The 12,909-nt window shown below is 48.3% G+C and overlaps 1 protein-coding gene across 1 annotated transcript in view; it reads left to right on the forward strand.

The window, feature by feature from the left end:
• Positions 1-4,326: 4,326 nt before the first annotated feature.
• CORO2A (coronin 2A) overlaps positions 4,327-12,909 on the forward strand; it is a 72,802-nt gene continuing 64,219 nt past the window's right edge. The window contains exon 1 of the mRNA XM_063423749.1: positions 4,327-4,408. The gene's annotated coding sequence lies outside the window, so the exon portion shown is untranslated. The remainder of the gene's footprint in view (positions 4,409-12,909) is intronic.

Below are 12,909 nucleotides of genomic sequence, written 5' to 3' on the forward strand. Positions count from 1 at the left end.
TGATACAATATAATACCATCTGAGATAATTTAACCCCTTTCCTAGAGTTCAGTGAGAGGCTGTGGCCTGCACAGAAATGTTAAGTGATGAGATTATCTGCCTGCTTTCTGTTCAACCTCGGGAGCTCTCCAGAGGGGAAACCAGCACACCATGTTAGTCAGTGGAAGAGAAGGTATCCCTAGCTGTGACACATTCGGGGTGAAAGGTCCCCTGCTCTGCTGCAGCCAGATGTTTGCTTTGGTCACATGGTCCACTGCCTTTGAGACAAAGTCCCTATTTCTCCTTGTTATTAAATGACAGCTTCCTGTGAAGTGCAAAGTCTGCCTTTGAGACTCCAGCTGTTGGATCAGTATCTGCTCTGGTTTTGAGCTTAATTTTCATGACACAGAACCTCTGGCACATTCTGGGGTCAAGCTGTTGGAAGCTTGGAGACTTGAAACAATATCCGATGCAAGTAGAATTAAATTTCAAGCCCTCTTGTAATACCAAAATCGGCCAGATAAAAACTTTCTAACACAGTTTTGAGTATTAGAAAGCAGCATTTTTATTGCAGTGTGCTGATCACTTGCAGAATCCTTCCTCTGAGTGCCTGGAGCATTGGGTAAATGCTCAAAACTGTGAGTTTTTATCATACACACTGATGATATACATACTCATTGGCTATCCTTGCTTACTTGATGTATGTATATTAGTTCATTTTACATAGTCACACCCTCTTTTTGGAAGTCCTTATATGGTTCTTTGGGGTTTGTCTTCAATGTCCAGTGTCCTTTATAGGTGCCTGTTCCTCAACCCCAATTCTGAGTAAGTGCAGTATCGTTGCTTTGCATAACTTCTGCTTTGTCAGCTTTGCAAAGCTAAGCTGGCATCCTGTTGTGTTTTGCATGACTTGTTTTGTATACTTCTCCAAAACTACATTCTTCCCTTTATTTGATAAGAGTAAAATGTTGTTCTGTTCTATTGTCCTTATCATTTAGGAAAAAGAAGTACTCAGCCCAACATCACAATGCCATGCTGAAAATAATGCCTATATTTTTTTCTTTTACAGTGTCATTTTGTTAGCAGAAAAGTATTGTCTATGGGTAGCATTTTGCAGGGAGGGACAGTTCCAAAGCAAAATTAAAACCAATTGATGTTTGTTGCTGCATCTTCCAGTAACATTTTTCAACATCATAAAAGCCCTTGCACAATGATGGGAAATGCCAATGCCACAAACTTTGAAAAGGCTTCCAGTTTTACACTACTATTGCAATGGTGCTTTAAATCAGTCCCAAAGATGGTGGGTATTGTGCCCTCCATGCCACCCACCCCCCTACATGTGGCACCGTTAGTGATAGTGAACTGCATGGGGCTGGAAATAATTACAGTAGGAAAAATGGGTACCAGTGAAGTTTTTGTTAAAGATGAAGCTAATTGGTCATAACTAATTAGCATTTTCCTCCACGTGTCTCTATCCAGAACTGCCAGAGACATGTCAGGCCCCTTGTCCTCTGCAGACAGAGATAAAGCAGAGTTCAGTGCTTGCTGCAGCATCGCCCCTTCAGTGCAGATGTACTGGGCTGTGTGCTGGTGTAATTTAGCCTTGAATTAAATATACCTGAGGATATCATGTCTACAAACCAGTCATGCCTTTCCTAGGGTTGCAAGGTATATCACCATGCAGAAAGCTGGTTTCCTTCTGTTTCTTCTCATCCACTTCTGCAAACACTCCATGTCAGTCAGGACCCTGGACCTCCCAGGGAGCTGTGCCCAGCTGGGTGAGGTGCTTCATCATTGCTGCACAGACACCATGAATATTATCATGCTGATAAAGCTTCTGCAGTGCAGACCAGCCAAAACAGGTGCCAGCTCTGCTCTTCTACTGGCTTGCCACAGGCTGAGATGCTGCAATGATGGTTTCTGGCTAACAATGGTGTTGTTCTGTTGCACTGCTGTCAGGCTCCCCTTCATAACCAACTCTGCTGGAGTGGAAGCTTTCTCCATTCCCATTTGCTTGGGCCAGAAAGAGATGGTTGGGATGCTGGCCTGCCTCTTGGCCTGATTTCTGGCACTTAATGGTGTGGGATATCAGAGAGTTACAGAACATGCTGCTCCAACTTCTGCTGCTGAGTCTTAACAGAAAGCACCAACATGTTGGCTACTGGGGGCTCTTTACACAGCAGAAGTGTAGTGTGGGAGTGCTCTTTCCCACAAGCCATTTCTGTGGACACAGGCTGTGAGCGGTGGTTGTTCTGCCAGGCTCTTGCTGCTGGATGACCAGTTGAAATATTTCAGGGAAGAAGACAGAGAGGAGCATTCATTCCAATCATCAAGGACACCCTAGTCCCAGCCACCCAGTTTAAGACTTCAAAGGGGACTGGGGACCAAAACCATTCATTTTGTCAGCACCTAAAACAGCTCTCAGGAATGACACTTGTACATGAGTAGCACAGCCAGATGCCTGCAGTGGACAGGGCTGTAAGTAGAACTCTTTCCCCCCAGTAACCCTAAACAAAGAAATTAATCTCCCTGTCAATCCTGAATGCAATCTTCTACAGCTTAATCAGGGCTGGAGCACAACGTGTGTTAAAGGAAGCACTGGAAATCATCTGTGCGTCAATACCTGACCAATCTTGTACTTCTCCATAGGGAACATGTGAGCACACACTGCAAGAAGCCTGAGGGGTACCAGAAGTCATCTCAATTCCTGTAGGTAGGGCAGGCCCAGGACAGCTGCTGCACTAGCGTCCACAATTTGCGCCCACAGGAATTCCGTCCATCTGCTCCATCTGTGAACATTGCTTCTCAGCAGTTGTCTGGTGGTGTACCTGCTGAAGTGCCTCAGTTTCCTGGGATGTCCTGGGCTAGCACCTGGTAGCAAAGGATGAAGATCACTCTTAGAGGTTGCTGGTTGGTTCTGAAATTCTGCTCAACACCCTTGAAGAATTCAGTGAATCTGGTCTTTTTACAGGCATCGTTTTTCTTCTCCAAAAGGAATTGAGGTGTCCTGACAGGTGTGCTGATGACACCACACGTGCAGTCTCCTCTTTTACTAGACTTGGGATCTGTAGTGAGGCAGTGGTTAATGTGTTGGTTGTGATCTGCCCTTGATGGAATTACCTTTCGGCTAAGGATACACTTCCTGCCTCTCTCTCGTGGCATTGTCAGCAGTTCTTACTCTTCCAGTGATTTCAGTTCTTGCTATGTTGCCTGTTGTTGCTTTGGTTGAGAGTGTTTGAGACATTTTTTGGAAGGGTTTATGGGGCCTCTACCTCTTCTGTCCTTGCCTATGTCTGCTAAGGTTGATACACAGCTTCTTGATAAATAGTACTTGGCCTTGAGGAGTTGGTAATTGGTAACCGCATCCAAGCTATCATTTAGTCATGTTTTTCTGTTTGGTCCCTTACACTCATCCTGCAGCAGCCCACTTGTGAAGGACACTGAGTCTCAAAGTCAGAGCTGCTAGCTCAGTCAGAGCTGCCTCTGCTACCCAGTGAGTGATGGGACTAAAGTATGTAGATGATCTAGCTGTCTCAGACTCTGACTAATCAGACAGGACCAAAGTGGCGTTAGCTGAGGAGGTGACCCGGCCAAAGAAACCTCCTCTGCTATTTCATCTTGGGTGCTGCTGTCTACTTACCCAGTTCCCCATTCAGGGCACCGAGGAGGCTTGTAGTGCTGCCAAGGTACCAGCTGACCCCAAAGTCTGAATGTGAGCTCTGTGAGAAGCTTTCTAAAGCCATATGCCACTAGTAAAGGGCCTGCAGCTTTGGGCCAGTGTCTCTCCATCTGACAGGGATTGCCAGAGGCTGCCAACTGAGACTGGCACATTAAAACATGTTGCAGGGGTGCGTGCAGTGCTCAGGATGAGCGGTACCTGGTGGTCACACTGAGGATATGGCACAGTGCGCCTGTCTCCTCAGAAGCTCTCTGAGCTAATGCAAGGCCTGTGGTACTCTCTCTGCAAGTGACGGCAAAATCCTGACGCTGTCAGGTCGGTCTCGTGGGAGAATCACGCACTCACCTTTCACCATGTACCTCCGGGCACAGAGTCGGGGACCCACCTGCAGCGGCGACGGTGGCGGTGACCGGTGCCCGTTGGCCGGGGTGGGCTGGCTCCCAAGCCCCGGGTAGCGGAGTGGCACTCGAGCACCTCGCTGTGCCTGCGGAGGGGCTCTCCCCGCCACAACACCGCAGAAACCCTCGCTGGCCACGGGAGGTTGCGCCCAGGGTCCAGGCACGGCCGCGGGCCTGATCGCCCCGGGCAGGCTCTTGGGAGCCGCGCGGGGCCAGGCAGCCCCGGTGCCCGGCGGCACCTCCCGGCCCGGGGCGCGGCGCGGGGGCGGGCCGGGGCGGGGACCGCGGGCGGGCCGGGCTGGCGCGGAGCGGCTCCCGTGCGCACGTCCAGACCCCCGCCGCCAGCGGCAAGGTACGAGAGCGCGGGTGGCGGTGCGGGGCGTGGGGCCGGGAAAGGCGCGGGAGGGCGGCTCCGGCACCTGCCGCGGCCCAGGGCCTGCGGAGCCCGGCGGTGCCGGGGAGCGGAGGGGGAAGCCTGCTGTGCCCGCCTTGCGCCGGGGGTGCCGCAGCTCCCTCCGGCCCCACCCCGCTTTGTGCGGAGCTGGGGCCGCCGCCCGCAGCCGGGGGATGCCTTGGCCGCCCGGTGCCGCGGGCCTCGGGCATCCCCCGGTGAGTGCGGCGGGAGCGGGGCGTTCCCGCTGGCCGCGGTCGGGGCGGCCGGTGCTGGTCGCGCCCTCGGCGGGCAAGATTCTCTCGCTCGCCAGCAGCGCCAGGGCTATTCCTGCGGGGAGCTGCCGGCGGGATTTTCTGCAAGGGTGTGGCAGCCGGCGGCGGGAGCCCTCCGACCCGGGGGTCTGCAGGCAGCGGTGCGCGGAGCAACAGGGCTTCTTGCCGACCCGAGCCGCCCTGCTGCCTGGTCGGGAAGGCTGCGCCTCCTGCCAGCCCTGCTGGCCGGTGCCGCCGGTGGCACGGTTTGGCATCTTTATAACTTCGCTTATTATTTATAGAGAAGCCTCACCTATGGCTGTGTGTGTGATAGGTTGAATTTGGCTTTTTTTTTTTTTTTTTTTTTTTTTTTTTTTCCGGAGTCGTGGGGAATTCGGGTGCTTGATGTCAGGGTAGGTCACATCTTGCACAGAGCATGATGGCAGCCACGTAAATGACTCTCTGGCACCGCGATCTCCTGGTGCCACTTCCCCCTGAAGAGGGAACTGGCACCTTGAAGGGGTCGTATTTTCAGGCATCACAGCTTTGAAGACTGCTTCTTCCGTGCGTCTGGCGTTGATGCTGCAGCTCTGCCAAGGGCCAAGGCAGGCTGTTGCAAAGGGATGTGTAACAGACAGCACCTTGCAGACCGATGGTCCGGTGATGCCAGATATGTGCAGTATCTGAACACATTGTTCACTTTGCAGGAGTGGTGCCCTCCTTGTCGTGCTCTGGAGCATCCTGTCTGTTCCTGATTCCCACGCCACCCTGGCCCAGCCCTTTTCACTTACACTTTCTAAGAAGAAAGACTGTGCTGCAGTCCTTGTAAAAGTTATTTACCTGGACAGGCTTAGCCTCTTTTGGCCCCTTGGGTGCTCAAGGGAAGTGATTTCTGCAGAGGATTCAGGGAACATTTGGGGGAAGGTTGACTGATGATTGCCTTTAAGCTTCCCTAGTGCAGGGTCCCCCCCAGTGGGTTAACAAAGGAGCAGCCTGTGTAGCCCTGCTGTTCCCTTTGTTCTTCCTCTGGCCATGCCCTCTTTGGAGAGCTCTCATGGTTTGATCAGAGATAGGGAGTGACTGATGGAGACACCAGGGAGTTCATGTTTTGGTTGTGAGCATTTCAGGAAACTCTAGAGCTTTGGGAGGCAGGATAGGGGAGAGCTGGTTGCTTCTTAGAGACAGGTAAAAAGGATGTGTTTTCATCTGTGCTTCTGTTGTTCGGTGAATTAGCATTATGACATCTATTATTGTAGCTTTGATGAGAAGTATTTCAAATTCATTCAATCTGTTACTCTGTAGCAACAAATCAAAGCCTATTATCTTAGCAGAGCTGCCATAGACCTACGAAATGCGAGATCCAGGTACTGGTGATGTTTGGACAAAGAGCCAGACAGTTGTGCTGCCTGCACCCCAACTATGCCCTTAGCTCCTCCTGGTCCCTCTTCCTCTGAGGGAAAGCACCTAAGCCTGAGTATGCCTGTTTTGCAAGTCTGGAGCTGAAGGAGTCCACTGTCCCCTGTGTGGCAGCTGTGCCTGCCTGACCAGCAGCACTGATCACCTTCCTCCCATTGATCCAGCTGGCTGCTGGCTGTGCCTGTGCAGCAGGTGGATTTCCTGCTAGCAGGTCAGGGTATCTCCAGATCTTGTATGTTTCTCATTCTCCTTTTCTGTCTGGCTAATTTCTGCCTGCCTTTCAAATGTGCTGGTTTGTCCCCTCTGAGCAAATTTCTCACCCTGCAAATGCCAGTAATGGATAATATTTTAACATTTTTGTGTCTGCTACATTTGTTAGTAGCTGGATAATGAGTGAATTTTCAGTTGCCTGATTCTGTGGCAGGTTTCTGTGAGTCTTTTTCTGGGTGGGTTGGCACTGGGTAGGCTGCTGTGTCTGGAACAGATTCATGGTGCCTCAGCAAAGGCAGTTCTCTCTTGCCTGTGGTCTATCTGGACTGCCAGATGCCTAAATGTGGTATGAGCTGTGTTTTGGGATGAATAGTTGAGTACAGAGCAGTCCCTGTGCTGTAAGCTTCAGGTGCCCAGGTGCTCACTTACAGAGGCTTAGGGAGAAGAACTGAAGGCTTTGGCATATCCCAGAAAAAAAAAGGAGATGCTTCGAGAGAGAGACAGTTGCCTTGGAGCAGGCTAAGCCATATTTTATGCATGACCTTGCAGGCTCCTCATAAATTGTGGTCAGTTTGTTGCCCCTGACTTTTCTCTATTCCTTGATCCACAGTGGCTGCATAGTATGAAATCTTCATGCCACCTTGTTAGATCCTGATTTCCCCCGCAGGGATTTTGGTGGGGAAACCGTTGGGGAGTGAGCTGTGACAGGGTATGACAGAGACTCTGTGAAGAAACAGTGTGGAGAGAAATTGTCCCAAATAATTTCCCCACCGTCCACTCTTGGCTGATTCAAGGGGACTCAGCAGCTCCTTAACAGCCACACCCTGTTCTCCACTCTCATAGGAAAGTTTGTTTGAAGTGTTTGCTTCAACAAAAAAGCCCTACAAAACCCGAGCACCTTATCTGAATATTCCCGACTTCCAGTTACAAACACCAGCGGTCATACAAGTTGGCCAGCGGGCTGTCGGGGTGGCTGCTGGACCTTGCTGCTAAACTGCTGCTCACAGCCAAGGGCATCCCTGGCGAGGCTGGACAGCAGCTGTGCTATGAAACAGCTGCGCCCGGCCACCTCTTGCTGCACAGCGGGAGCGCAGATGGCCCGGTCCCCTGCTCCCGTGGCAGGAAGGCGCTGGAGCAATGGTGTGGGGACGTGTTTCACTTGCAGGCATTACTGGGCTTCCCGCCGGTGCGCGTTAGGCTGCTCTGGCTGCGGAGCTGACTGAGGCAGGCAGCCTGCAGCACTCTGCAATTATGCTGACGCGCCTCCTGCCTCTCCTCAGGAGAAACAGGAAAGACCTTGACATCATCCAGGAGGCTGTATTGGCTGAGAGATTTTGATAGTCACAGGGTTATACTGGATGGTAAGTAGAAGCTAGACTGGCCTGGTGTTTCCAGGGATTTCCCCGCTGTGGTATTACAGGCTTGCCGGCAATTCCCCATTTTGAAAATACACCCTGCAGGGCTCTATTAGTAATGCTGATGCTTACTATTTCTAAAGCACTTTGAAATTCACAAATAGGACTTTCCGACCATCAGCCAAGCAAAACCCTTCCTAAAGCTTGGAGACGTGCTGCTGCCAAGGGTAGGACCAATGATAGTGTGCAGCTCCAAGCCCTCTTCTCTCTTCCCTTGTTGACCTGTTCCCTGCTCTTCTTCACACAGTTTCAAAATTTCCAGAGCAGTGCCCAAAGTTTGGTGCCTCTCTCCCTCTTTCTTCTGAGCATCCTTCAGGGCTCCGATTTATTGAAGAGTTTCCTTCCAGTCTAGTGAATTGCTTGCTCTTTACCTCTGTGCCAAGAAACATGGACCTACCTGCAGAGAGAAGGTTGCAGCCGATGACTCTGCACTGCCTCTCTCCCTCCGTGGGACAAAATCACCTAGGGAAATGATAAGGAAGACAAAGCAGAAGAAAATCCCAGCAGCTGTGGTATTTTTATCTGAGATGAAGACAAAGTTCATGCAAGCTGATAAGATAGCTTCCAGGAAAGCAGCAGAGGCCAAACTCCATCTTGTTCTTCCTCTTGTGGTTCTGGGAGCTGTGCTTAAACAGGAGAGCAGGAATGCTGGGGAAGAGCTCCTCCCAGAAAAAGGTGACTGGGCAAGGCTGTCCATGTCAGGGTTGCATTAATGAAGGAAATATGAGCCTCGTGGCTTGAGCTTGTACATAAAGTTGAGCAGGGGCAGTCAGAAAAAAAGGTGCAGGGAGGGGCCAAGGCAAATACCGGGCTTACTCCCAAGAGCCGAAATTAATCAGTCCTTGCTCTACAAACACCATGATTTAAACTTGCCTTGCAGAGTGCATGTGAAAAGGGCTGAATCCTCCTTGGGAGAGTCTGAAATATCTGGATCCCATCCCAGGTTTTCTGGGAATCAATGCTAGGGTGCATGGGAAGTGCTTGGTGGACAAATGCTTTTTCCTCAGACGTGGCTCTCTCTGTGGACTGATATATGGACTGCCACAGCAGGTGAACAAGAGCATGTGCAAGCACAGGTCTGGGAGCAGCTGTCTGTCCTACTCCACCCTCACCTTGTTTAGCCAGGGAGTGTTAGCATGTAGGACGTTTTCCAATCTGCCAAAAGGAATCCTGAAGGGCTGCCCTTGAATGCCTCCCAGTGTCATTGTCACACCATTGATCTGTGCTGAATCCTGTAGGACCACATCTACCCTGTTGGGTATCTGTGCAGTTTTGCTTTCTGGGCTGCATCAAATTTGACAGATCTGCCGGTGCTGTTCAGCTCTCAGCCATCTTTCACATGGTTACACTGAAGTTATTTCAAACTACTTATTTAAACCAGTGTGTCACAGTGTTTTCCCCAAGCAAGAATACACAAATCTTGAAAAAACATAAACCACATTGCCTTAGAAATGCATAGCTACCATTTTGCCTGAATTGCTGGCACAGTTGCAGTGCTTGTTTCTAAGAAGCCTAACACTGATGTTTTTAGGAACACCCCTGTAACGTGAAGGATGCCAGGGAGGACCAATCTTCCTTGTGATCCTTGGTTTCTTCTATTCTATCTGCTCTGTAAAAGGAGCCTGTGCTGGCAACAAAATTACAGGGTAATAGGTACAGAGAATCCAGACAGCTCTTTAATTGCAAGGGACCAGTAGAAGTCAAAGATTGTCTTGCTAACATCTACTTAAATGTAATTAGTTCACATTATTTTTCTCTGCCATTTTCTCTAATTTAATTTGAATAACCAAAACACACACATAGAGGAACAAAAACAAGATCAGAATAGCATTGCTTCAAGTTCCTGCTCTTGTAGTGTTCAGCTTCTACATACAGAGGCTCTTTTCCTTGCAGTCAGGGAGGAGCAGAGCCTGTCTTCTGCCCCTCCTGCCTGTGGTCATGGCTGTTTCGCCTTGAATTTGCAAAAGGTCTTTATGTCAGTAAATGATGCTTGAGTGTTAATTGAAAAGATTGATTTTGCTAATGATAGCCTGGCATCTGACATCTTCCACAGAAATCAATTGGAATTCAGTGTCTCACAGTTTTAAAAATCATGGCATTTATTTAAAGGGCTAATAGGGATTGAAGGGTTTGACTTTACAGCCCCTTGCATCTATTTGAGGCTCATGCCCTTGCCATACATTAATTTCCTGTGCAGTAGTTTTGGGTGTGATGCATCCTGCCAGGCAACACAAGTCTTGGAGCAGAAAAAGCCAAACCTTCTATGAGATTTTATAGGTAAAAGCTCAAGTGGAAAGTTGATGCTTTTGTCTTTCTTGGTATCGTGGTTGTATTTTGGTGAACTCTTGGTTTCTGTGGAATTGAAAAGATAAAAATTGCTTCTATCTTTATAGATAATGGATTCTTCAGTTGGGCTGACAAACCACAATGAGAGCTGGTAGCTGGAAGCAGAAGTTATTACTTGGCAAAAGAATAAGGCAGTTGTGTTTTTAGCAGCAAAGAGGAGGAATCGTGGGAAGAGGTTCCCAGGATGATGCATTGGTAGAAACTTGAACAGGATGATCACCTGAATGTCACTCAGTGCAGACAGCAGTGTTCTCTGAAAGTAGGTGACGTCTCTCAGTCTGCCATTAGCCAAAGAGCAGCTACCTGGCCTCCTGCAGAAATTTCTTTTCTACAGCTTGTGACCCCTGGAGCCTCTCATCTCCCAGAGGTGACCATACATGTCTCTCTCAAAGCTCTCAGGACGTTATGCTGGGCTTTGCCCTTAGGGTCCCATGGTGGTATTCTTGTTCCCTAACACAACAGCTAACTTTCTCTCCTGAGTTACGTTTTATGGTCGCTGGAGGGATGACAATTTGAATGCAGAAGTCCTCTGAGCCAGTTTGAACGTTGACTGTAAGTGGAGAAGGACTTAATTTGCTGTGTCAACTTGAGATCTGAAGAGGGAAGGGTTGGTGACCTCATGGAGGCAGAGCACTGTGTAGGACCAATACCTGCTCTTGCGATTGGTGTGAATTCACATTTACCCTGACAGGTGCTTAGCAGGATTGTTTTCTTGCCTTTAGTGTCTCCACCCTTGGAGATTTTCAGAATTCACATGAACAAGGCCATGAAAAACCTGGTTTAACTTAAAAGCTGACCCTATTTTGACTGGAAGTTTGTGCTGTGGCACTTCGGAGGTCTCTCCCAGCCTAAATTTGCCTGAGATGTTAGAAGCAAAAACCTGGTAATAATATTAGGAATGGAAGTTTCCATAAGTTAAACCCACAGCTAAAATACACCTGGAAAGTCTGCCTCGGTCCTTGTGTTCCATGTTTCTTATCCAATGTTCATGATGCATGTTGGACTTGGATGAGTGGTTAAGAATTCCTAACTTTCTCTGCAGCACACATATCTGCTTTATAGGTTGATCCACCAAATTAAGAAAAAAATACCAAAGGATATCCTTGAGTATATTTTGGTCATCCTTGAGGGTTCAAAAAAACCTATTTCACTAAAGCTCATCTTGCTCTTAGATTGGGGAACCTCTTTGTTTTGCAACCTTTGATTTGGTGTCCAATTGTCTATGGACTGTTACTAGAACAGGGCTTCTTAATCCTGATTGAGAGAAAGCATTTAATGTGTAAAGAGGGAACTGAAGTGATAATTCTCTACCTTGTCTTTCTTTCAATTTTGAGAAACCAATCACTATTTTATGTACAGTTTTGTATATTTCAGAAGAGTTTTACAATGTCTTACCTACACTTCCTTCACTGACATAGACTTGGAACATGAACTTCTCTGTGAATTCATGACAGCTTGTCTTACATATATAAAAAAATAGCAACATTTGTACTCTAATTTCTGTCTTGCAGTCAAGCTCAGTTGTGTGAGTTTGGAAGACTAAAGGCACAGACACCATAGAGGGTACTAGAAGTGTTTCACACACCTTTTGTTGTTGTGGTGCTGGTGCCACTGGCCACTGCCAGTACAGGCAGATGTGGAACACTGTGGTTTTAGTCCATTAGTCTGGAAATCTGCAAGTGTCTTCAATCTTTTTCCTGCAGAAAAACAAGACTCCTCCAAGAAATCCAGATTTTTATTTTGAGCTGTTTCTAAACTAACCCTTTCTTTATTTCATATCTACCTGTGTCATTACCTGTCCTTCCTGTGCTTGGAGTTCCTTGGCATGGCAGTGTCATGCAGGGCAGTGGTAGCACTCACCTGCAGTCCTTGAGCCCGCTCAGGGAGCCCTCTGTGGGACTACTCCCACTTGCTGTCATCTCTGGCCGAGCTATAAGCACAGTGCTGACTCTCCTCTGGCTCTGACCAGTCTTCAGAAGTTTTCTGGAGCCTGAAAGCTCTCTGGTACTAGAAAGCCCTAGATACAAATGTAATTTCATGAAGGCATATAAGATATCCACAGAAAACTGCATATTCAGATACCTGCAGTGAGACCCAGTGTGTCCTATCCATTGCTTTACTTCTCACTCTTCTTCTCACAGACAGTCTTTGTTTTTGCTGCCTAAGGCATGGAAATAGCATCCCAAGCTGCCTGGCCTGCATTATGTCAGGAATTCAGAATTCTGCTTTAATTCACAGCCAGATTTTAAAGGCTGTGATACATATATATTTAAATTTTATTTTTTCCTCCTTCCTACTGCACTGATTAAAAAAAAAAAACAAAACCCCAAAGTGTCTGAATAAATCTATAGTGTAACTGGGTCTTCAATGCCTCAAGCAAAACTAGCTTTCTGCAGCTTATTGAGGACCTGGTAGTGCAGAAGGGAATGCAGAGAAGGACAACTGCTCAGCTTGGAAAAGGTATGTCTGAAAAGAGATATGACATAGGGCTTTCCACATATGGTGGTATGTTGGGATGGAGAGTTCAGATAGGGAGTGATTGTTCCTCTGTTTATCATTGCCCAGGAACTACAGGATACAGATAAACAGTGGAACGCATTGACACAGGATGTTGGGGATATGGTTCAAGAAAAGCCATTAGATGAATCTGCAGGCGGAAAATCCATTAGGGCTGGCTAAACAGACAGATAAGCCTTTGGCTCAAAAAGTCAGTGTGGCACAGATGCCCAGAGCTGACTCAAAGGCATAGAAAAGATCAGTTTGTCAGTGTGAATATCAGCTATGCTGGAGAAATAGGCTGGCATGGAAGGCAGCAGTGGTA

This window comes from Prinia subflava, chromosome Z (assembly GCF_021018805.1).
Source record: "Prinia subflava isolate CZ2003 ecotype Zambia chromosome Z, Cam_Psub_1.2, whole genome shotgun sequence".
NCBI lineage: Eukaryota > Metazoa > Chordata > Aves > Passeriformes > Cisticolidae > Prinia > Prinia subflava.